A 24,136-nucleotide genomic window follows, 5' to 3' on the forward strand; every position below is an offset into this window, starting at 1 on the left:
GTAAAGATGACATTTTGAGGCATGTATTTACCTACGTGATAATCCTAGAGTCACCTCATTGAGAATTAAAGTTGTGTCGCAAACTTAGTCAAGGCAAGCACTCAGCAAGAAAAAAAAAAAAAAAAAGCAACAATAGCTGGTGTGAGCATGTGATCAGGAGAATTTAAGGTAATGATGAATTAACCCTTCACAGGTTAATGTCAATTTATTATACAACTCTTAGTTTTGTAAGTCTAACATTCTGTTCTGTTCTTTTCAGGAGCAAGCAGCATCGCAAGCAAGAGTGACCATGTGAATATAATTGGATACTTTTGTTATTTTTAAGATGGGATGCTAATTGTAAAGGGTGTTATCGAGCAATGTAGTTGGGGCAGGCTTTAGGAAAATATAGTTTTTTTGTATAAAAAGCAAAAATAGAGCTTCATTTGTCCTCTGCTTACATTTAAATTGCAAAAACAAAGCAGAACTCTGTCTAGTTGTGAAGATATTTTGACTAAATGAAGCTTGATTTGTTTTCACAGTCTAAAGAAGTTTCCAAAACTGCGTTCTTCTTTGTGTGTGACATGGCCTTCACCAATACCTTTCTTGTGTTTGATTTGCAGCCAGTATTTTAAAACTTCACCAGCCAGCTTGGTTCCAGATTTTATGTTTTTACAAAGAGTTTTTTTGTCTTTGAGCTTAGTTCTTGGTCTAGTAACACATTCAATTCAATGTTTGTTTCTCCACAATTGTCACAATCCTGCAACTCTGCAGGACTTCTCAGTGGTTAGCACTTTGGAATGGCTGAGTGGAAAAAGGCATCGTGCAACACATAGTCCTCTGGAATCCATGTAAGAAAGGAGCATTTTGAGAGCCACATATTTTCACATTGGTTAAGGCTAGAAGGGAGCATTTATTTATCTCAAGGGCTGACTATGAGCATATGATTGAGATTCACCAATATAAAATCTCAACAATCCTTTTCACACAACAGAAAGCCAACCTAAATCAGTTCTGTCTTTGGACAAGGTCAGTTCCCAGTTTTTCAGATGAAGGAAGAAGAAGCCCTCTGGACAAGATGATATTCAACTGACACTAGTTGAGTTGAGTTTTGTGAGCAAGTTCCTTCTTCATCTCTCTAAGTAATTGCCTCTAAATGTGATATTAAAATATATCCTTGATTACTTTAATATAATGGCCAATATCATTCGTACGTGTAAGCTACAAGCATTTTACCTTGTCTGCCTCAAAAAGAGGTAGCAAGTGAGGTGGTAATGGCACAGATGATTTCAGGGAATCATAGTTCCGATCTCATCACTGCTCACTGCAGTAAATCTGCAAAAATAAATGAAACCCCTTGGAATCAGAGCACCAAGACTTGCCTGACTTTCGGTATCTGTGTTAACGATGTTCTGCCAGCCTAGCTGATGTGCATCACAAGTTCTTCTGACTGTCTTGGTTCCTTTTCTGGTTCACATGACTAGAATATGGATCAGAAGGACTTTCCCAAATGTGGTGTTACATCTAAACAGTTTTTCTGGAGCAGCAGTTTTGGATCAACATTCCTGGACAATCCCACAGGTGAACAATTTTGCTGTGCAATATTAATATCTACATGTGGAATTACACAGAAATAGTTTTTGTGTTTAGTTTTCTACCTGCATTTGTGCCAAACTAATTTCAAGTGTAAATGATCCCTAAGAGCTTACATATGTACCCAGAGGAGGAAGTACATTCCTTTATTACGAGACTGAACTTGTACAATTTAAGGAGCATGTAATACAAATGGAATGGACAGAAATCTGTTACTAAATAAATGGAAACGGAAGAACGTAATTAAGTGCATTGTTGAATGACTAAGGCACTTAGTCCTTATTAATAATTGGTTTGAGCATTCATATCCAGGAGCAACCATGAAATCTCCCAGCAATTGGATTGTATATTTGCATATAGAGCCTGTTCCTCTGAGCTTTATGTTGAAAAAAAAAAATATATATATATATATATATTTGTTTTGTTTTGTTTTCTTCTGATAAGTATTAATGTTATCCTGCTTCTCAGCCTTTAGTTATTGAATAAGGTGAGTGAAAGCAGACTTTGGAAATTACAACTAAAGAGGCAATTTATTTATTTTTTAAATTCTTCTTCACAATTTAAATTTGATTTGTGGTAACCTGGACACTTGAGCAGACAAATTTGAAGCAGGCATAATTTTCTCAGGCTTGCTTGTATTTTCAGACAGACTTATTTGAAATAGCTTTAGTCTATCACTCTTCAGGGATCTTGAGGTCAGACTAAAAAAAATCTTCCAAAGCAATAAGAAGTTCATACTAAAACAATGTTATCTGATAGGACCGTAAATGATAATGTTATCTACATGTCAGAGAATGGTTAAGTTCTTACAGCATTTCTCTGGCAAAATAGATTTTCTTCCTTACTATGGAAATCATGCTATTAATATTAGTCTTAGCAGAAACAAAACTAGATTCTGTTTCAACTATTTCTCTATAATATAAACAAACAAACAAACAAAAACTTTTAGAAAATAAGTAACTACATATCGACTATTTGGGTTCTTTTGCTTTTTTTGAGTTGCCTAGAAAAAACAAACTATTTGCTGAGACTTTTACTTTCTTAGTTTGTTCACTACATCACATTTTGCAGTTATTTACACCTTACTTTAAAGTATTTAAGCTGTGCTAATAGCATTTATTCTCATGGAATAAAAACATTTATTCTTACACACAAAAGTTTCACTGTCCTGATTCAGTGAATAATTGTCAGACTCCTGTTTCCAATAATCAAACATGCTATGCCATTATTTATTCACTATCAAATAATATATCTAATATTGTTCTTATGTCCCTTTCTCAGTGAATACAGATGGTAGCAAATGTATTCACCAGAAAAAATCATCACCACAAAGGTGGCCAAATTTAATCTGTAATGAATTCAGTTTTATCTGAGTGTCTACATAGGCAAAATTGATAGAAATTCCCCAAGGCAGTACTCTTTCTGTCTCAACACAGGGCATACACCTCTGTGCAGGTCGATCATGTTTAGCTGAGATGGTACCAAATACTTCAGGTTATCTGTAAGGCAGATTTTAGCAGTAAGACTATATTATTCAATTTTATCTATTATTATTTTTTTTTCTTCAAATTTTTGCCTATCTTTTAAAACAGATAAAAGTATTAGGATTCCCCAAATGCCTCCTCTAAATCCTTTCTTTCCGATGAACAACAGTACCTTAAAGCAAGGTCAAGAATTGCTTCACTGCTGCAATGTAATTTCTCAGGAATTAGAGGGTGAAAACTTTGCTCTCTGCCTGAGAAAACAGACCCTGCACCCTCAAGCCAAAGATAAAATTAACATTCTAGTTTCTTTTCAGTCCTGCACCCTGAGTAGCCTCTCAGCCTTGTCCCATTTCAGCTGTTATTGTCTACCTTTTAGGGACTCTTAGCATCCCTTTCCTGGCAGGGCTGACGGTGGCCATCTCACTCCATGCCAAACCCTTGTGCCCACAGAATAAAAAGTTTCCATTGCACTGAAATGGCTGCCCAGCCACTCCAGAGGCAGTGGTGCCCTATGCACCTCCAGGCAGCAGGAATGGCACAGGATAGCAGGTGTTTAGAAGCAGAACTCCCAGGCTAAGAGCATATGGTGTATCTAATCCCTCCTTCTAAGAAAACAGAAAGCATAATTTGGTTCTGATTTTCTTTACAGGCAATTTTAAACAAATTAAGCTTCAGAGCTCTTTTTATTCAGTTGAAACACTGATGATGGGAAATAAAAGGGTGATGACCACCTCCATCTAGCCATTTGCCCCTATCACTGTAAAACTTTTGGCTTTGTAATGGAGGAAAATTTTCTTTCTGAGAAAAGGGAAGATGAAATAAGTTGGGGGAGATAAAAGTAAGTAGGGGAGGAAAGAATGAAAGAGAGACTTTGAAGCCTAAAATTTAAAAACGTGTTGGTTGTGATTCATATGATGTTGTTACTTGCCACCTGAGAATGATGAATGGTTAGCAAATTATCAAATTGTGTGGTTACCAAATGATCAAATTAATTAAGATCCTTTGGGGAAAGGGATACTGTTGAGTTGTTTGTCTTTTGTGACTTTGTCTGTTCATGGTCTTTAAGAAATGCAAAACAACAGTTGTGTTTTCCTCATTTCTTTTACCAATGAACAAACTGTATTTTGACTTCCTATCACAGCTCACAGAATGAAGGTAAGCTTTGCTCAGATTTCTTTTAAAACATGGAAGAAATATGAAGAAAATGTCAGTTGTGAACAGTGAAAAAGGAGAACTTAGGGATATGGTTTAGTGGGGACTGTTAGTGTTAGGTCAGAGGTTGGACTCGATGATCTTGAGGTCTCTTCCAACCTAGAAATTCTGTGATTCTGTGATTCTGTGTGATCTTGGTCAAGAAAGGAAAGAGTTGCTTTCTCTGCCTTGGATTTCTAGTGGCTGCTGTGGGTGAATGGGAGGCTGTTTGATGCTGACTGCTAGTAGTTTGCTACGTTTTCTTGGCATTGATTTGTCATTCCCTAACTTATTAAGACACCTTCTGGCTGATGCGCGTGACACATACCACCAGATGAGCCACATGTAAGAGACAACAACAACAGCATATATAACTAGTGCCATCATAGATCTTTGCTTTACTCAGGTTTCTGTAAGGTCTAATTGTGCTTTCATTCCTCAGCACCTGGTAAGCCATCATAAATACAGGAAATATTAACAACAGCCACATCAGTTGTGAGAGATTAGGTACAGTGTTCAGGTGGTGTTTGCTGTCTCTGGTCTAAGCAGGGAAGTTGGTCTAAAGCTGAATTTAGATATGTCCATCTAATGAGCATGCCTATGGAATTACAAGTTTAGACTGGATTTTTTTCCATAATGAAACGAATATCTGTAACTCTTATTATTATCTGTGTGGCTCACATACTCATTGCTGCCATTATCAACCATTCTATGTGGTCATGATCCTTGGTATATTTTTGATTGATGGGGTATTTTGCAACAGACCCAGGGATACCAGGTATCTCTGAACTGAGAGCTGAGTCAAGGTATTGATCTTGCAGTGACTTCTTTGAGACATTCTCTGGGTCTGAAGGATGCCATCTGTTCCTGCTTTTAGCATAAAGATGCTCTCATTGGAGCCAGTAAAATCTTGGAAGAGTGAAAGAAGCATTAATTCCCATCTTGATTACCTCTTCAGCTTTAGGCTGGAGCACTCCAGCTGGGGTTGAAAGGCCTGTTCAGTGTCCTGTTTTCAGAGCTTGCTGGAACCTTTTCAGTTTTTTAAAAGCTGAGGGAAAAATACTCTTCCGTGGCAAATTAGACCACTGAGGGACACAAAAATGATAAGATGAACTTCTGACTTTGACTGAACATTGAATACTTATCTCCCACACCTCCATTAATTTCCTTAAGTTGTTATTAATTCCACCATAAATTATTATTAATTTCGCTATTCCTTTATATATATATAATGTTGAACACGACATAGCAACATTAATGAAAAGTGAATGATATCAGTGGCATTTCATACTCTGCATGCAGTTATCTGTGTAAGAACGTCTTGTTATTGCTTTGTGCATATAAAAGACAAATCATCTTCCCATCTGGGTAAAGCAGTCAGGGACTCCACAGTACAGAGCTCCTTAAATTGGCATGGAAAATGAAAAGGAAGGGGAAAGAGGCCAGAGGAAGTAATCCAGTGTTGTTTAGCCACAGCTGCAGCAGCATCTCACAGGAAGTATCTCTGGCCAAAAGGGAGAGGGGTGGTCCCCCTTCCAGTGCTCTGCCCCTTGCAGTGTTGCAGACCTGTCTGCAGAGTGTTACAGCCAAGGCATATGCCTCTCAAGAAAGCCTGAGATATTGGAGCGAAGCAGTGAATCATGCACTGTGACTACATCTGCACTGGGCAGGAATCCTGCAGGCTTGATGCTGTCTTTGAGGTGACTGAAATGATACAGGTGGGTGGTGAGCAAACAGCTTTCAAAACCCCGCTAGCAGCCAGCATGCAAACTTCACTGCTTGTTCAATGCATCATGATTTCTTCATTGCAGCCTCCCTTTTGATTTAATTAGATAACATACGCTAACAAGGCGAAGAATTTCTGCTTATCAGTTACTAATAATGCCAACGTTAGACACAACAGTTGGCCAGATGGAGGTAGTCACTTCCAACAAAACTTGACCATGGGCTTTGCCCCACACTTAGAAGGAGGGAGGATTCTTCAGCAGTATAACAGGGCCAAACTAAGGCTGTGTTTGGTTTTTAAAAGGAAAGCAAAATTATGCAGATGTAGAATTTTGGGAGGCCAGATGGATTGTATCTGGAAGTGTTTATCATTTTTAATATTTTGAAACCAGATGTTGATGCACAGACATTGCTGGTTGCAGCCATAGGAAGCTGTGTTAGAAGGACACTCTCTAACCTTTGCTAAGAAATTACAATGTTTTGATCCAGTTAAGATCAACTATTAGTACAGAACTGGCCAACCACTGCTGTAAGCCGTTAAAAAAAATAGGAAACAGATGCTCAATAGAAAGAAAGCTATCAGCCATAGCATTCCTGATCTTTTTATAAAATGTAAACTTAAATACTTTATGTGTCCTTTAATGAACTGCTATGGAACAACTTTAGTAGTCAAAACATTTCATAAGATTACACAAATGCAATTTGTCATTTATTAATATTTCCACAGAAGTGGTGTCCCTGGGAAAAAGGGCACAAAGGTGGCACATGCCAGGTGATAAATGTAAAGCATTTCTGTGACAAGAGCTCAACGCAGATCTGATACTCGTAAGACTGATGGAATTCTGATTGTAGGAAAGCAGCAGCTTTTATCCCTCAAGTAGACTGTGGCTGTGGGGGAAGGAACAGTCCCATCTGCATTATGAGGCAACATCTATAAATGTTAACAACTGTATGATAATTGATCATATTTGCAGGAAAGACAACCACAGCAGTGCTCAGAAACTGCAAATGGAGTAGAGATTTTGCTGTTGCAGCCCATTTTGTTGTTAAGTTGAAGGACTAACTATGCTTTTCAGCTTTTTTTTTTTCATTTTTTTTTTCTTTGCCTTTTTCCAAAGCCTCATTTTCCTAACTGAGAATGGTAATGAATGGCTGGCCCACATTAGTGCAGTGTCTGCTGCCCTCCTCAGAGCTGTGACTTCTCTGTCAGAGGAAGAATGGAGCTGCACCAAAACCCCAGAGTAAGTAAATGGTCTGAATTCCCCATGTCTTCATTTATTTCTGCAAAATGGGAATAATGCTTCCCACCTTCTGCTACTTGTTCACTTCAATAATGACCAATATCAAACATTGCCAAGTTGCTTTAGAATTTAGTAGAGCCCACACAGCATCCTTTCCTTCAGACTGCATTATACAGATTGGCTTGCTTCTTCAAGCAAATTGGACAGCTGGATCCTCCTTCCATGAGGACAACAGAAGCAAGTTAAAAAAGGAAAGACATCTTCTAGGTATTTCTTAATGTGTGCTGGAAGCTAAGGAAGAATGATCCTTCCTTAAAGGAGGACTCTTTTGCAAAACACCTTTGGAGAAGCACTTAAAATGCTGCCTGTCTTGACTGCTTTATGCATTGCCCCACGTTCTCCTGGAACAGGGAACAGTCGTGGGCAGGCAATGGAATGAACAAAACAATCTGATCTATGTGATCTTTCTGGGTTTCCTTCATCATCTATATGGCCCGGGGGAACAGTTAACTTAACAGTCAGGGGCATGGTTGAATCTATCATAAAGTGATCTGAGATGGGGCTAGGTTAAATATCAGTACAAGACAGTTCAGAATAAGGTTAGTTGTACCCATATAGGTTGGGTTCAAAGTACCTTAGGTAGTTAGTCCCATTGTAACTCAGGCCATCCAACCTACAGTGTAATCATGGGAGGAACTGACCAACAACATACCATACACCTAACAGAGATTCTCAGAGCTGCTGTCCTGTTGTGAATCGTCCCAGTTGATTCACATTTAAAAAATTTAATTTCTCAAACAGAGCAGCAGTAGTTTGTTAAAATGTTGGACTGAATTGCTGCACAACCAAAATAACACTCCCCAAGATCTCCTCACCATTCAGCACAGCCTCCAGTGTTTATCATATGAATTCAGCACAACCACAAACTAATTTTTTTTCCTTTTGTCTTTTCCCCAGATTAAATGTGATTTCCACATGGGGCAAAGGGAGGGGATACCTCCTTTGCGTGTATTTTAGCAACCAAATAATTTAGTCTTTTATTCACAAACAAGCTGCTTCTTCTCTTCTCCCTGTCCTTGTTTTTGGAGACTATCCCACATTTCTGTTCATGCTAACCAGAGCTATATTACATCTGGCACTGTCCCTGTGATTGCTCAGGCAGCTGGAACAAGTTAGATTGCATTGTTTCCTATGACTTCCCCTTGCATATCAGTTGCCATTACTCCACCTCTGCTGGAGCGCTTTTCCATCTATGTTCTCTCCTTCTGTTCTCTGCAAACTGCCAGAAGCCTTCACTGGTTCTTCATTTCCACTGTGAAGCAAAAATATCCCAAAACAGATGCTAAGGAAAATATACTATGGCTTTTGGACTAAAGCAATACACATTACAATAAATGCTACTGCACTGCTGCATTTGGGCCTGTCTCTGTTAAGGATGGGCATTTTCCTTTCCTGAGGGAGCGCAATGCGAGATGCTTTCCAGTCTTTTTTTTTTTTTTTTTTTTTAGTTTACTAATCTGAACATTTCCAAGAGGTGTCCTAAACCCCAGGTCCAAGGTTCATGTAAAGCCATGCAGATAATTTCTTCCCTCCAAGGTGTACCCATGTGTGACCCACCCCAGGCAGACCCTAGCCCAGGTGGGCTTTGTGGCAATTGCTACCTTAGTTTTAGTTATCACTGCTCTATGGCTCTTGCGTTCACACTTCTGGTTTATGACCACGTAGAACAGTGGGTTTTCCTCACTGACCCACAAGTGATGGGCTGGAGGCTGCTGAATCCCAGTCTTTCATGGTTACAGAAGAAAGAAGGCATTGCATTTGATGGAGTATGGGTAAAGTGGAAGATGTATACATTTTTTTATGAAGTACAGATACACCCCAGCTATTAATTTCTGGTCCAGATTTGGATTACTATTGTTTATTTGTTAAGTGCCAACAATGTGTTCAGTGCGGTAGAAGACTTGAAACAAAGACAGTCCCAGCCCTCAAGAACTTGGATCTGAATTTCTCCAAGAGTCAGAATAGGGCTTAGATCAGGTGTTCCAGTTCAGGCTCATCCCCATTATGAAGTGGTGCTGAAAAAATCCAGATGTTTAATAAATAATCACTGCGTTTTCTTGTAAAAATGTAACATTTATTGTAAATGACTAATTTTTTAAATGAATATTTTGGAAATGACATCTATGTGGAGAACCTATAAACTGCAATAAATTGTACAGGGGTTGCCTGATGTTTCTGGGGGCTAAAGAGAATGGAAACTCTTGGCCAAGATCATGAAAAATTTTCAGACAAGCCAGGGAGTGAGTGCCGATATGGTGTAATCTTAGGCATCCATTAAAGGTTTCAGGCTACATTATCTGTATAAGTGCTGAACAGGCATGGACTGAGGCATCAGAGCCTGTTGCAGCAAATAAATGTTAAGGCTGAGCAAAGCTCATTAGGAACTGAGGATCTCTTTCTAGCTATTCACTGTGAAATAAAATGATGCACTCGAAGAGGTAAAGGCATCCTTATAAAGCATAGTGGAAGGTCAGGAAGGAAGGGTTTAACTTTCTGTTGGGTATGTTTGGGCTTTAGGGCTCAGCCCATGCCACATCAGTCCAGCCTACTCAAGTACGAAGTGAAATCCTCAGCCGTAGATTAGTGGCACACAACACATGTGTGTGTGTGTGTGTGCACAGCCTTTACCTTCCTCTAAATTTGCACCTCTGCTCCTGTGGGGTTCTGGGCCTCAAACACTTTGCATTTAGCATGGTAGTTGACAGAAAGTGCAGATGTGTTAGATGTGTAACCTGCTTTAACCAGAAGCAAAGCCCTAGGTATTCCAGCCTTAAACAATCTATTCCTCATTACTACTCCTGTGACAAATAAATTCAGTTGACACATATGACATGATACAAAGCCCAGGGAAAGCTCCCATTGATTTCCATGTCATTTTGATCAAACTATCAGAGGCTAGAGAATTACTTAAATTTTAAATAAGAATTATTATTTAGAACAAAATCCCATCACAGTTTTGCACATGTCATGGTAGAAAGCAAGCACCTGTTCTGGGTAATTTTATTCCAAGTTTCTGTGAACATTTTGTTCAGCTTATTTTTCTCCCATATTCCTTTTTCTCCCCGTCTCCCCATACTGGTCACCTCTGACGTTGCATTAACATGACTAATCTCTGGGTGGAAAAATTACATTCCACTGCGGATGTCTCTAGTCTGAAGCAGGGTGAGTGACACACCTGTGTACCAGACCTACGGCGTTGTTTAGTGTGGATAATAAATGAGTGGACGTGATTTGTTCATGGAATGTGTACAATTACAGGCAAATACTGTAAACCACTCAAAAGCCTTTCCACCGGGACAGATCCTCCTGTCTTTACTCAGACAAAATTCCCACCACTTCCCTGTCTAAACACAACCGTATTTGTAGTCCAGGTTTATCGCGGGCAGTCGGAAGGCAGGGGAGAAGGAGAGAGGTGCTGCTGTCCCTGTAGTGCCGAGAAGCGCTTTCCAGGTGGAGCTCAAGGGTGGGATGACCCCTGCTGCTTCGGCTGGGAATTGCCGGCCCCCGGAGCTGCTCGGCGTGGGAGCAGCAGCTCTGGTTGACGGCAGTGATCTCCACAGCTTCACGGAAAGGTGTGCGACTTTCTGCCGATTTCCAGCACATATTGGGGGCGCTTTGGAGAAGAAGATGATGCTATAGCCTCTTTAAAATCCGCTCAGGTGAGCCCTCCTTAGCTCTATGTGGGTGACACAGGCATCCCCAAGGTATATGTGGTGGCTGCAATCCTATAATGGTCAGACCAAAGCTGAGAGCTCTTGAAATCCCCTTCAGCCAGTGAGCTGAACGCAGGGGCATTGCTGCAGGGGAAAAGAAGCTGGTGCAAGGCAGGTGCACACAAGCAGAGCTGCCTGGGGAAAACAGACCAAAATTTGGCAGACTAAATTAAACAGGTTGTGAATGCTGCATACAACCAGAGGTAAGTTTAAGATGCAGAACTTTCACATTCACATCCAAACCTTTCCAGGTTTCAGGTAATTAGAATCACAGTTTCAGCAATCACAGCAATATCTCTTGGGATGTCTCTGTATGAGAAAAGGGGAAATCTGGACAGATAAGCATACTGCAAGTATTCACAGGTTTCAACAGTGTAGGCAAGAACAATCACATCAATATTCACCTGTGTCATGATTTTGGCTGGGATGGAGTTAATTTTCCTTATAGAGGCTCACACAATAACGTGGTTTGGATTTGTGGTGAAAATAGCAGCAATACCAGAGGCATGTTTCAGTCGCTGCAGAGCAGTGCTTGCACAGAGCTGAGGCCTCTCCTGCTCCTGGTGCTGCCCGGCCAGTGAGGAGGCTGGGGGTGTCCGGGAGCTGGAAGGGGACACAGCCAGGACAGCTGGCCCAGGCTGCCCAAAGGGATGTCCCACACCTTGTGGTACCATGCTCAGCTGGGGGAAAGAAGGAGGAAGTGGGATGTTGGGTCGATGGCATTTGTCTTCCTTGTCATCATGTCAAGTCATCATGTGACGACCCCTGATGTCCTGGAGGTGGCTGACACCTGCCTGCTGATGGGAAGTAGTCAGTGCATTTCTTGGTTTGCTGTGCTTGCACACCCAGCTTTTGCTTTACCTGGTGAGCTGTCCTTATCTCAACCCGTGAGTTCTTGCACTTTTACCTTTCCCACCTGGGGAGAGCGAGTGAGTGGCCAGGTGGTGCTGAGCTGCCTGACGGGGCTAAACCACAACAATCTGTGACCTGTAATGGTTTATCTCTGCTTTCAGAGGCTGGCCAGTAGGACAAATAATACCTGCTTTCCCAGGGAGTTTCAATGTGAGGCAGAAAGGGAGGCTGGCATTCATCTCAACACAAGACCACAGCTGGAGAAGGCAACTGCCTTCCAGCAGCCTCCCAGGAGCAGAGTGGCTCAGGAGCAGTTTGTTCCCCCAGTGCTGCTGCAGTAACAGCTACACAAATCTCATGCCCTGACATGTCCCTGACATGTCCCAGCTCTGTGCTGTGCTTCTTCCAGACCAATTTCATGCCCAGGGCTCTTTGTGCACCTAGTCCAGTTTGTCACTGAGGAGGAGCCATGCTTCCCAGCTTCTTCTTTGCCCTTAGCTTCTCTTGTTCCTCAGCCAGCCTCAAAACACTTTTCCTCCCTTGCCTACTCCTGGTCCCAAGGATGGCCAGGGTGATGGCAGAAGGGTCCTCAGCCATGCAGTGAAGGAGGCGGAAGAGGAGGAAGCCCTGCCTTGGTCTTGCCCAGAGGCTTCCATGGTGAAATGATTTGCCCCAGCCTTGGCACCCCTCCAAGTCACACTGGCTGTGGGACTGGGAGATAAAAGTCATTTGTGGCAGTCTCTCATTATTATTATTATTATTATTACTATCATTATTATCATTATTAAATTATAAATTATAATAATAATTATTATTATTTTCAGTAAAAGAGCTAGAAAATAATCCTTAAACCAAAATGTTTAATTTCTCTCCTCCTGCAAACAAATAATAGAAAATAATAATTAAAAAAATGAAGTCTCTGCAAAGTTTTTCTTTCTACCTGGAATTATTTTTTTCAAAAGCAGAGAGTTTATCTCTGATTTATCTTTTTTTTTTTTTTTTTTTCTCATTCCTTTTCTCTTCCAAAATATTTCAGGACTCTTCCACAGATTTGAGAAAGAGAATTTTCTGAACAACATTAATAATATGTCTCCATCTGAGATTACTCTACTCTGCACAGAAAGTCAATAGGTGCGTTATTAACTGCTTCCAGGCGTTTTTTTTTTTTTTATTTCATTTTATTTTATCTCAGAGGCGGTGTTGAGATACTAAGTATTTCACAAAGTCTTTTGCCAAAACATTGTTTTATTAAAATCAATTCTACTTCCAAAATGAAAAGCTGTAACCTGCTTGCTCTTTGTGTCAGGGGCTGAATAGGAGTGTAGCCAAAAGGATCAATGGATATCATCCCAAACTTGTATAGATGTCTTCCATGGAGGGAATTGTAGAAAAGCTTGTTAGCTCCTAAGTACACAAATTGTATCATACGTTTTTGAACATGTAGGTTTCTTCTATTACCAGTAAGTTTAAATTAGCTCCTAGAATAAACTGGATAATTTGATATTGCAACACTGCAGTCCATGTCAGTTTGATGTTCTTTCCACCAGTTTTACTGAGATGCTGTGTAGCAGAAAAGACTTACAGAAGTCACTGTAGTTAGAATAAATAACACAGATAGACTACAGTTAGTTTCCTCTCTTTAGAGAAGAGAGGCATTCAGTAGTACTCTATTTTTCAGAAAAGAAATGAATATATCTAGCCTCACATCTCTCCTCAGCACAGCAGATGCTCTCCATCAATTGAACTGAAGTATGTTGAAAGATGTAATAGCACTGGCAAAGTCTTTTAGAGACCGACAACTACTGTGAATAATGCTATGACTAAGCCTACTATTTAAATGGCTGTGGTCCAAGGAATTTAAGGGTATCAGATACCTATGAGATTGGCCCACCAGCTCTGTTTCACTTGTTTCTTCTAGAATAAACCGATACAGAATATTTGTGACACTGAAACAGGCATATAAGAGAAGGACCACAGCTTGCTTAAGGTTGCTGGCAACTTGTTTTGCTATTAAGCCTCTCTACAAAGAAGAGCATGAGGAATGCTGTTTCTTTTTTTAAGTGAAGGAAAGTGCAGATATCTGAATTACCCTGTCTCAGTATGCTGTAACATCAATAGAAAGGAAACTCATTCAGTGAAAATACTGTATTTTTTTCTGGCTTCTTTGAAAATCCAGTCGTGGCTCCAGAGATCTTATGGAATGTCTCCTGGGAACATATCTATGGCCAGTTCATTGTCTTGTTAAGCATGGGGTGATAAAGTTACAGAGATCCCAATCTAACCATTTATCTCCGCCTTTTCCAACAAGCTGAGAGCTGGAAAAGCCCCACACACTGCAGCACAAACTCTTTGGACCACGCTCCTGTCATCTCTGAAGGCTCTTTCTTTCACTTCTATAGGCAACAATAGGTCTGGTCTGCTTTGCTGATAAATTATGTGATTCATCTGAGACATAAATTTGGCTTACAGCAGAAGCGTTTCCCTGGCTGAGAGGCGTACTGTAACAACAAATGTACTTATTGGATTGTCTGCCACCACTGAAGTCATCGTCTTCCGGCTGAGGCCAAATGTTACAGTGCACATGTCTCCCCTCATCTCTCAAGCAAATCACAAGACTGCTTATACAACTCCAAGAAAACTTAACTGTAGATAGTATGCTATGGAGCTGACACTTCTGTAATGATACACGTGTGATCTCAGTTTATTGGATGATCATCGGTTTTGGATACAGCAATTCCAGGAGGTTTTCTTGAGTAACACTCTCAGACCCTCACTACCTCTTAGTAAATGGGCCATGCAGTGTAATCTCTCTCAGTAAATGGGCCATGCAGTGTAATCTTCTCTTCAGATGACCTCCAAGACATTATTGCCACATCCTAAGGAGATGTTTGACTAGTCCCAAAGGTGGGATAATACCAAGACATAATGGTTTTTTAATCCCTCAACCTCCACACATGCTCAACCATTGAGGAAAGGTTATCCCCTGGTGTGCCTCAAACGTCAAGTGTAAGGGCCATAGTCAGCTGAAATTCTGTCAAAATCACTGGATCCAGTGTCCTCTACTGACTGGAAGTACCTAACACAAACACGAAATGAGGGAAACTGATAGAACTGTTTTTAAAAGGAAAACAACAATCCTGAAATAGCTCAAGTGTTTGATTAGAATTTAAGTAGGTAAAAAGATAATTTTTTCAATGCACAAATGTAAAAAACAAACTGGAGACTGTGTCAGAATAAAAGTAAAGAATAAAAATACTGAATGAACAGCGATTTTCCATCAACAACAGGAGAAAAAGAGAAATATCTAAATGTTGCTTCATCTATTCCAGGCATCTTTGCTGAATGCAAAGCCATGCACTACAGAGTATATAAGGTAATTAACTTATTGAAAGGTGTGAGTAAGAAGACACCAGAAAAAGTTGCAGTGTTAGTGTTAAGTACTACCAACCTTTTATGACACGCCATGCCCATTTGGCAGAAGTAGACAATAATTGTTGTTATTTTACTTTTCCTATATTCCACATTTTTCCCTTATAATATTGTGTAGGCAATTCCAATAAAACTGAGAGAACAAATTCATAACAGAGATACATTTTCAAAACAGTTATAGCTGACCTGTAATTCTGACTGTCAAGTAAAGCTTTGAGGGAAAGAGCATGACTGATTTCAGAAAAGACTAGATTTTTACAAGGCAAATAAAAATACCATCAATTCTGTAAGTGCAGGTAGTTATTTATACTAGTTGCCAGTCTGCTTTATTAAACCAGTAGCTGCTGAAAGACTGCTGGAAGAAACTTTTTCAAGATGGGGTACAGCCTCTACATCTTTCCTGAAAGCTTTTTTTTTTTTTTTTTTTTTTTCTGGAACTATCTGGTGATGGTCCCTGTCAGAGTCAGGAGGCTGTACTTGATGGACAGTTGGCCTAGTATGTCTTTTCATAAAACACATGGCATCTACCTAAGTTCTCCTGAAAAACTTTGGAAGAAAGACTGAAACGACTCACACTTGTGAAAGCATCAACGGAGTCTCAAAGCAGGAGACTTCCTCCTTTGAACAAAAGCTGGAGCTGACCACAGATAGCTAGTGAGGGAGTACAGGTCTCAGAACGTATGGACCTGGGTTTTATTCGCTGAACCTTTCAATTTTCTTGTTACTAGGCTTTGTCCCACATTGGAGATGGCTTTCTCAATGGACAAACAATATAATGAGCTAACGGTTTTTAAGAAACAAAAACAGAAAGTCTTTTTCAGGGGAGATCTGTTTATCTGAAGAAATGACTGCAAGTAGGTAAGTGGGCTCCTGCTGAATGGTTAACAGATGAGAGTGGCCATTCCCAGAGGTTTGGGACTGCTGATGGTTCTCCAACCACCTGCTCACATCTGTAGGAAAACAAAAAACCAAACAACAACAACAACAACAACAAAAACACAAAAACACAAACACACACACACAAAAACAGTCTGCTTTTATTTTATTTGGTCAGCCTTAGTACCCTGAAGAAGCCAAAAATACGTAACTGAGCATGACTTTTCCAAACCAGGCATTAATGATACATAGCACAGATCTGCTGTGAATGGGGACAAGTGTGATCAAATGTAAGCTGGACCAGAAGAAATGCTCTGCATTTGGGAAGTAATGTACACACTGAAAACTTTTGAGGAACCCTGGGTTGAGTACAACGATGGAGAAATAGGAAAGAAGCTGTCAGCTAGCATCAGATTCCAGAGTCTACATGCTCTATTATTCGGTCTTGTTTTTAACAAAGCAAATATCAACACGATTGTTTTGTTCCTGACTATTCTAATAAATCCCAACAGTGAGAAAAGAGCTCTGACTTCTTCTCCTCATTACGCTTTCCTGAAATCTATGAAGATAAAAGCTGTGAAATTGTTGCCTCTCCATATAAAAATGTGTCACGGAGACTGATTGTGAACTTACTACTGTGACAGTTAAGAAAGAAAATTTAAAGGGAAAGAAAAAAGGATTCTAGTTACAAGTCTAGGAGTATAATGGGATGATTTATCATGACAAAATTTTCCTTGTGGTACATCTCACTGTTGAAATCAAGGATTGTTAGAGATAAAGCGGTTCACCCTCTTTTAGTTCAGAAATATACTTTAGCAATGTTAACCACTTCTTTACACCCCTCATCCTCTTAAAAACATTTAAAAGAAGCTGTTGTTATAGGGTCCAATGGATGCTTTCTATAGCCAGATGTTTTATTCTGTAGTGTTATTGAATCACCAAAGAAATCACTGCTGTTATGTCACTACATCTATCACTATTGCAGAGTCTTTGCAGCAGAGATAAGCTTCATTAACCCTAGCTGTCAGTGTGAGTGCCTCTATGCAGGAACTGGCATCTATAGGTGCAAGAGGTCAGCTGTGGACGTACATGTGGAGGTACATGGGAGGTTGAGATTAGCCTTCAGCAATGACAGCCAGCTGAGGGAAGTAAGGAGCCACATGTTCTCTGGATGTTTTCTGCTCTAACATAAAACCACAGAGTACAGTGTGATGGCGGTTCAGCAGGAGAAGGAGAGGGCTGCCAATTAAAGATATATATAATTCTACCAACATCTGTGAAAATGGCTGAATTGCCAGATGGAAAACCAGTAAAGACTTTTTCAGCAACTCCTTAAAAACAGCCTGCTTTCATTATAGATGCACACCACCTTCTTCCCACAGAGCAGAATAGAAAAGTTCATTGAGGAAGTAAGAAGCTGTGTGGGGGCTTGGCCAGGGAGGAATAGGCATTTGATTTAACAGCAGGTACAAGCAGGGAGATGAGGTTTGTCTGGGATTTGTGATTCGTGTCCAGCCATGCTGTGCATAAATCACTTAATGCTTCAACGACCTATGTGTTAGAACAAAATAATAGCACCTTTCCACACAGTAGGAAAAGAAGCAAGCTGTGGCTCTCTTAAAAGCACTCTTCCTGGGCTTGCTCAGCATCACATCTCTCAGGGTGGGAATCCCTTGAAGGGCTTCGGCTTGTTGGGAGACTGGAGGATTTCCATTTTCAGGTAATTTAATACAAAGGGAAAGAAAAGAAAGGAAAACTTCTGATCATTAAATACCAATCGTTAAGACTCTAGCTGCCCACTCTGACTGCTCTTTTCTGCTGGGACCCAGCAGTAAGTAAATGAACCATGAGAAGGTCCATGTTGTTAACACCTCTAAGCAGGCCTCTCTGAACATGATGTGAGTGATGGCTGATGGTGTATTGCAGAGTGTGGGAACAAGCGACGTGTAAGAGGTAAATAAAATACTTCTCTTGCCATTCAGAATGGGGGGTGTTCAGCACAGCTGCAGTGAGGTAGGAGCCGTCTTGAGAAACCACATGTAAACCATAGCCTGGGATATGCATCACCATTCAGAGTGTTTAGAAACCCTCAATAAAACCCAAACTCTACAGAAATCAGTGTACAAACCTCCAATAAATTACACAGGACAACTTCCAACATGGCTTTCACTATTCTCAGGTGTGGCTTACAGAAGGGTCTCTGCTTTTATCCACTGTAATGACTGAATCCTCCTCACTTCTCACAAAGGAATGCGCACCTAATCACTGGATTTACTGTCTAGATTAGGTGATTACAAAACCCCATTGATGCAGGGACATCACTGCCTCTGCCTGTGTTGTGGATGCCTCTGCATGTAGATGCCTGTGTTACATCCAAGAACACAGCATGGCAGCAAGTTTCTCTTTCCACCCCATGCAGCCTGGTGCCAGCAGCACAGAGTGTTTCTCCGTGCTGCTCCAGGATCCACAAAGCAGCATCTTCCCTGCTTACACCTGACGTACACAGGAGATGCAAGGAGCATTCTACACAGAAATTAATGAGGGGGCAGAGGCCAAGTTTTAGTGGGCAAAATGGGGGTGAGGGTTTGAGGAGGGAAGGCAGAGAGGATGAGGAAGACTCGTGGTGAAGAGGAAGGGAAAGACTGGGGCTCCCACACAGCTATAACTTGAGGTGGATCTTTGACAGCATCTTGAGGGACTGGCTGCCCAGGATAGGACAGATTACTGTCCTTCAAAGGAAGGATCCCAAGCGTTTCCTTAGCTCCATGCTGCCACATGCCTTTCCCTACCTGTGCCCCACTGCTTTGGCTGCCAGCAGCAAGGGGGGCAGCCACCATGATATGTTATTTATGTTGAATTTGGGCTCATTATTGCATGGCATTCCAGCACATGGACTCCACAGCATCTTGTGGGGAGATTGCTGTGTGATGAATAGACTGAGAAACGCCAGGCAAACGGTATTATTATAACACTACATAAATATGTTTTTGTGGTTTTTTTTTGTTTTTTTTTTTTTTCATTTAACATTAAAACACCTGATTTCCTTTAACATTGTAAACATGTCACTTTATTAGGTCTGGGAGAGCTGATGAATTTAAAGACATTTTCAGCAAGCAAGTGGCAGCCTCTCTGTGCTTTATTTGGAGGTGAAGGAAAGAAACCTTTATCATGACAACATATGGAAGACTAAAAGGAACAGGAGAAACTTGTAACCCACTTTGAATTTTCCTGTAGAGAGGGAAGACTCATCCAGGTGATACTGGAGGAAAACAGTTAGAATATGAGGAAAATATGGGATACAATCTACTTGAAAGAGTTGGCTCAGGTTCTCTGTTTTGTAGCTAATAAATTCATCTTTCAGGAGGAAATTCAAATAAGCTGCATTTACTAGTTTTTAAAAACGAAAATGAGTGCATTAATTATGTACAATGTTACCATCTGCTAAACGAGGCGATTTTGGACAGGGTTTGGCAGTTTCTTGCCGGACACGAAGTTTAAAAACAAGACTTTTCAACCATAAAATTACTGCCCTGTAAAAGGATAGATAAATGTCTAAGCAAGTGCCTCATTACTGTCAGAGAAATGATTTGTTGTTTCATTTTACGTTTGTGTTTTCCTGGTGATTAGAGTGAAGGTTGACTCAGACTTTCCATTACAAATAAACTGCTTTTAAGAAACTGCAGTATAACCAGAGAAGAAAAATCACTTTGAACATTTAGGCAAAGGGAAAAAAAATTAAAAACACTGGCAACTGCTTGGATTTTTAGGAATACCACTTGGGCTGAGAGGTTCTTGACTTATTGAAGACTTGTGAATAGGTTCTTCCCTGCTAGGACCCCACTAGAACCAGCTTTGTCTAAGGAGGATTTAAAAGCAGATCTGTAATGAAAAAAGGAACTGGGGTGGTGGCAAGATGAGAGGTTGGGTGAGCAGGATGGGTGCCCACCTTGAGAAGGGACCTGGGCAAGGTTGTCTCTCTCCACTCCCAGCCTGCCATGGGGGGCAAGGCAGCTACGTGGACTCTGGCTTGGCAACCAAGCAGATTGATTTTGAGCACAAACTTGCTTTTGATAAAAAACAAACAAACAAACAAACAAACAAACAAACTTGTTTTAGTTCCCAGTGAGTAACAGGAGAAGTTAAGCTTTGGTAATCACCTTACCTCTATCATCTCTCAAGTGTCAGTGGCCTGTGGTAATTGTTGAGAATAGGATTGCATTTCATAAATCAGTGTAGATGTGCTGTTTGAGCTGAGCAGACGTCCCCTGCATTTGGCTCTATTCCTTCCCTCACCCCCCAGTACCCCCCCGTCTCTCCCTGTCTCCCCCTCTTTTTATTTTTTAACTTGTATTCCTTTAAGTATGCGTGACTGCAAGCCACAGATGTCATTAAGATTTTCTGGTAAATTCTCCTTTGCATAGACTGAAGAAGTGTAACGCATGTGCCAGTCATGGTTTGTCCCATAACACCAAACACTAAAAGTTTTACGTGTGAGAAAGACAGCATTTGGAGCTGATTCACTCTTGTAAAGACAGCATTATAGAAAGCTCATGGGGACATGCTGGTGAGACAAAGGCAGAGATCTCCCACTGATGCTTCACAACCATGTGGCAGCGGTATTCACTGACAGTCTACCTGGAGGAGAAAAAAAAGCAAGGAGGACTGATGGGGCAGGGAGATACCGAATTGTCTTAGCAAGGAGATGCGTGACATTGCTCATCACCATGCTGGTGAAGGCAACAGGGACAATCTGCAAGGACCTTGCCTTCCCTCAACAGGGCTCCTGAATAATGGCGATGGGATCATGTACCTCCAGGATACACCTGCTAAACCCTGTAGATAGATGAGGAAGGAAAAGGCATTTAATTGTTGCTATCTCAGCTCTTGCCAGGAGGAATGAGTTGTGTGGAAGGACTAGGCTTGCAGCTGGACCAGTATGTCCAGTTCTGTATACAAAGCACAGTCCAAGGGGGACAGGCCAGGGCTGTGTGGAGATAGCAGGAGAAAGCACAGAGAAGGCCACACAGGAAGAGGAGTGATTTTGCCACCAGAAGCAACAGCTTTCATGCTGAAGCAAGTTTCACAGGGCAATACACGTCTGTCACCAACAGGACAGCAATCTGCATGAGTGAAAGAGAGTATTTGTTTGTTGCTAAAAAAATTCTTAGAAGATATCAGTTTCAGCCCCCATTCACCACTGCCTATTCCCACTGGATAAATGGTTTATTCCAGGAGAAATATATACATATATATATGAATTAAAATAATCTTTATAGCCCATTAGTGTGTTGCAATAGCAAGGGATTAAATCAACTGCACCTGATTGTTACTAAGGTTTCACCATAACATTTAACTGTTTCCTGGAAAATTAATTTATTTAAATGTCTGTGTGCAGCAGATGTCATGTGATTGTGAATTGTGGTGACCCTGCCCTTGGGTTACACAAAGCAAACAGCTCAGCTACCAGGGGAGATATCCCTCCCGTGCCCTCCTGATTTGGGTGTGGGTGTCTGTGGTGGTGGCAGGGGACTTCAGGGCCTCTGTGAGGTGAGGGCTGGGACCCGCAACCATGCGTGGGCACCTCAGGGACAGCATGGGGCAGGAAATATGGCACAGACAGAACAGAAGGGAACAGATGAGAGTGAAAAACAGCAGAGGGAACACCAAAATCAGAGAAGGAGGAGGAGGAAGGAGGTGGTGCTTCATGTGGCTTGGTGGCTGGAAGGCCCACAATACTGAACGTGCTGTCCTCACGTTAACCCAGCTAGCTATTCTCCACACACCAGCCCTCAGCTCCACTGACAAGGAGACACATCTATTCCATGTGCTTCTTCCACAAACCCCATAAGGTCACTTCTGTGCTTCTGTTCCCACCCTGGAAAGACAACTCTGCTCACCTTGCTTCCTGGGGCTCTGCGAAAGTATATGGCATCTCCTGTTGGTCTGCTCTTGCAAAAGACCTACAAGTTGTACTGGATCTAAGCAGAAGTGTTGGCAGCCCTGCCTATCAAAGGGAGAGCAGCATGTCTGGCTAAGATGCTGCCTACAGCTAGTTCTGTGCATGCACCTCTCTCCTATAGCCCCAATATCCCAAACAGGCCTGGAATCAGAGCTGTGGGGTCTCACCTTGGTAGCCCATGTGGCATAAGACCACTGGGAGCCTCTTTCTTTTCTCTGTGAAAGCTGTAAGGAGCTGCTACACTTTCAAGGCGATTTGGGATCCTAACACACTCACTGACAGCAAAGAGCAGCTATGGTATGAGCAATGTGGTAACAGAGAGGTGTGAAAACAAAGAAACAAGGCAGCAAACAGATGAAAACCCATGGACTAGAGTTTGTAGACAGCTGGAGGAGCAGTGCTGCTGTGTGGGGTGTGGGTGCAGAGCACAAAGAACACAAATAAGTCTTTCCTGTGAAACAGGAGAGATCCCCACACTGCACAGGCAAAATGCTCTTTCTTGCTGGTATTTTCCCATGCCTTATGAGCCTGTTCCCACTCTGCAGGCAACCAAACAGCTCACCATAGCTTCTCAGTAGTTAAATACTGCCTGGGAGGTTTTCTGTTTCCAAAAGCCTTCACAATAGGCATTCTGACTTTAGAGCTGGGAAAAGAGATTTATTTATTTATTTATTTATTTATTTATTTATTTATTTATTTATTTATTTTTGAATTCTCCTTCTCTTCCTTTTTCTTCACCTTTCCTTTCCTTTCCTTTCTTTTTCCTTTCCTTTCCTTTCCTTTCCTTTCCTTTCCTTTCCTTTCCTTTCCTTTCCTTTCCTTTCCTTTCCTTTCCTTTCCTTTCCTTTCCTTTCCTTTCCTTTCCTTTCCTTTCCTTTCCTTTCCTTTCCTTTCCTTTCCTTTCCTTTCCTTTCCTTTCCTTTCCTTTCCTTTCCTTTCCTTTTCCTTTCCTTTCCTTTCCTTTCCTTTCCTTTCCTTTCCTTTCCTTTCCTTTCCTCTTAAAAAAAAAAAGTAATATATTTTTTCCCCTGTTTTCAGAAACATTCCTGTTCACTATTGGGACCAAACCTTTATGAGTCAGAAGACTGGAAACCAAGAAGATACTAACCCAGATAAGATTTAAGTATATTAGGAGATGGAAAAACATCAGAGGCTTGATATCCCATCTGAAATCCACAGTCACCAGGCTCCTGCAATGGTTCATACTTTTTCTGTGTCTGATCCAGTGTGTTGTTGATTCACTCTTTCTCTACACAGGACTGGAAATGTTCCATTCATCAGTGTTGGTATGTGCACACATTTTGGTTTCAATGAGTCAAAAAATTCTAATATTTTCCAAATATCTCTCTCTTTTTTTTTTTAATATATATAGTAGAAAAAGTATGTGCTTCCTGGTGCATGGGAGGTTGTATAGTAACCTCAAAAACATGAATGAATCATTTTCCTTTTGCTGCTCCTCTGCTGTACTTCATTTTCCCAGTCACTGAGAACACAGCAGAAAAAGCAAGTCTAATTAAAATCTATTCTCAACCTGACTCCTTGATATGATCTAGTTCACTTAAAATCCATGTCCTTCACACTCCTCTGCAATCTTGCTTCATGTTTATTGAAGTGCGTATGCAAAGTTCTAATTTAGATGGATATTTGATGACTAATTCATCTGCAAAATTTGAGAAATGGTGCTTTGTTTGACAAAGGATTTTCTTTGCTCATCCAACATTAATAATAATAATAATAAAACTGTGAAACTTGCTGTTGCTTTCTCCGTGTTCTTCCCAACCAAATAAAAAAATCCCTCTTCATTTTCATTGGTGGTTTCACATCAGAGTCTCAATCTTTGGAAAATCAAGTCTTGAAACTTGTAGAGAAAATAACAGGCAAAAATAAACTATTGAGATGCTTTGAGTGTCATCATTTCTCCTATTGACTGGGCTTTTGGCAACTGAAAAAAATCCCTCCAATTTATAAACACTTGCAAAATGTTTCAGAATCCATTATTTGTTTGGAAAAGAGAAAAAGGATCAAACAAGTCAT

General features: G+C 40.9%; 2 long non-coding RNA genes across 3 annotated transcripts in view; both read left to right on the top strand.

The window, feature by feature from the left end:
* Nucleotides 1-1,893, top strand: part of LOC137854227 (uncharacterized) — a 76,027-nt gene extending 74,134 nt beyond the window's left edge. Inside the window, exon 4 of the long non-coding RNA XR_011095029.1 lies at nucleotides 260-1,893. This is a non-coding gene — a long non-coding RNA (uncharacterized lncRNA). The remainder of the gene's footprint in view (nucleotides 1-259) is intronic.
* A 2,431-nt stretch (nucleotides 1,894-4,324) lies between these two features.
* On the top strand, nucleotides 4,325-23,632 carry LOC137854229 (uncharacterized). 2 transcript variants are annotated; one of them, XR_011095030.1, is made up of 3 exons: nucleotides 4,325-5,965; nucleotides 7,091-10,932; nucleotides 23,141-23,632. It is a non-coding gene; the product is annotated as an uncharacterized lncRNA (long non-coding RNA). The 2 variants fall into 2 exon arrangements; XR_011095031.1 differs by lacking the exon at nucleotides 23,141-23,632 and adding an exon at nucleotides 14,308-17,124.
* Nucleotides 23,633-24,136: the final 504 nt, after the last annotated feature.

The sequence above is a fragment of the Anas acuta genome, chromosome 3 (genome assembly GCF_963932015.1).
Source record: "Anas acuta chromosome 3, bAnaAcu1.1, whole genome shotgun sequence".
Taxonomy (NCBI): domain Eukaryota; kingdom Metazoa; phylum Chordata; class Aves; order Anseriformes; family Anatidae; genus Anas; species Anas acuta.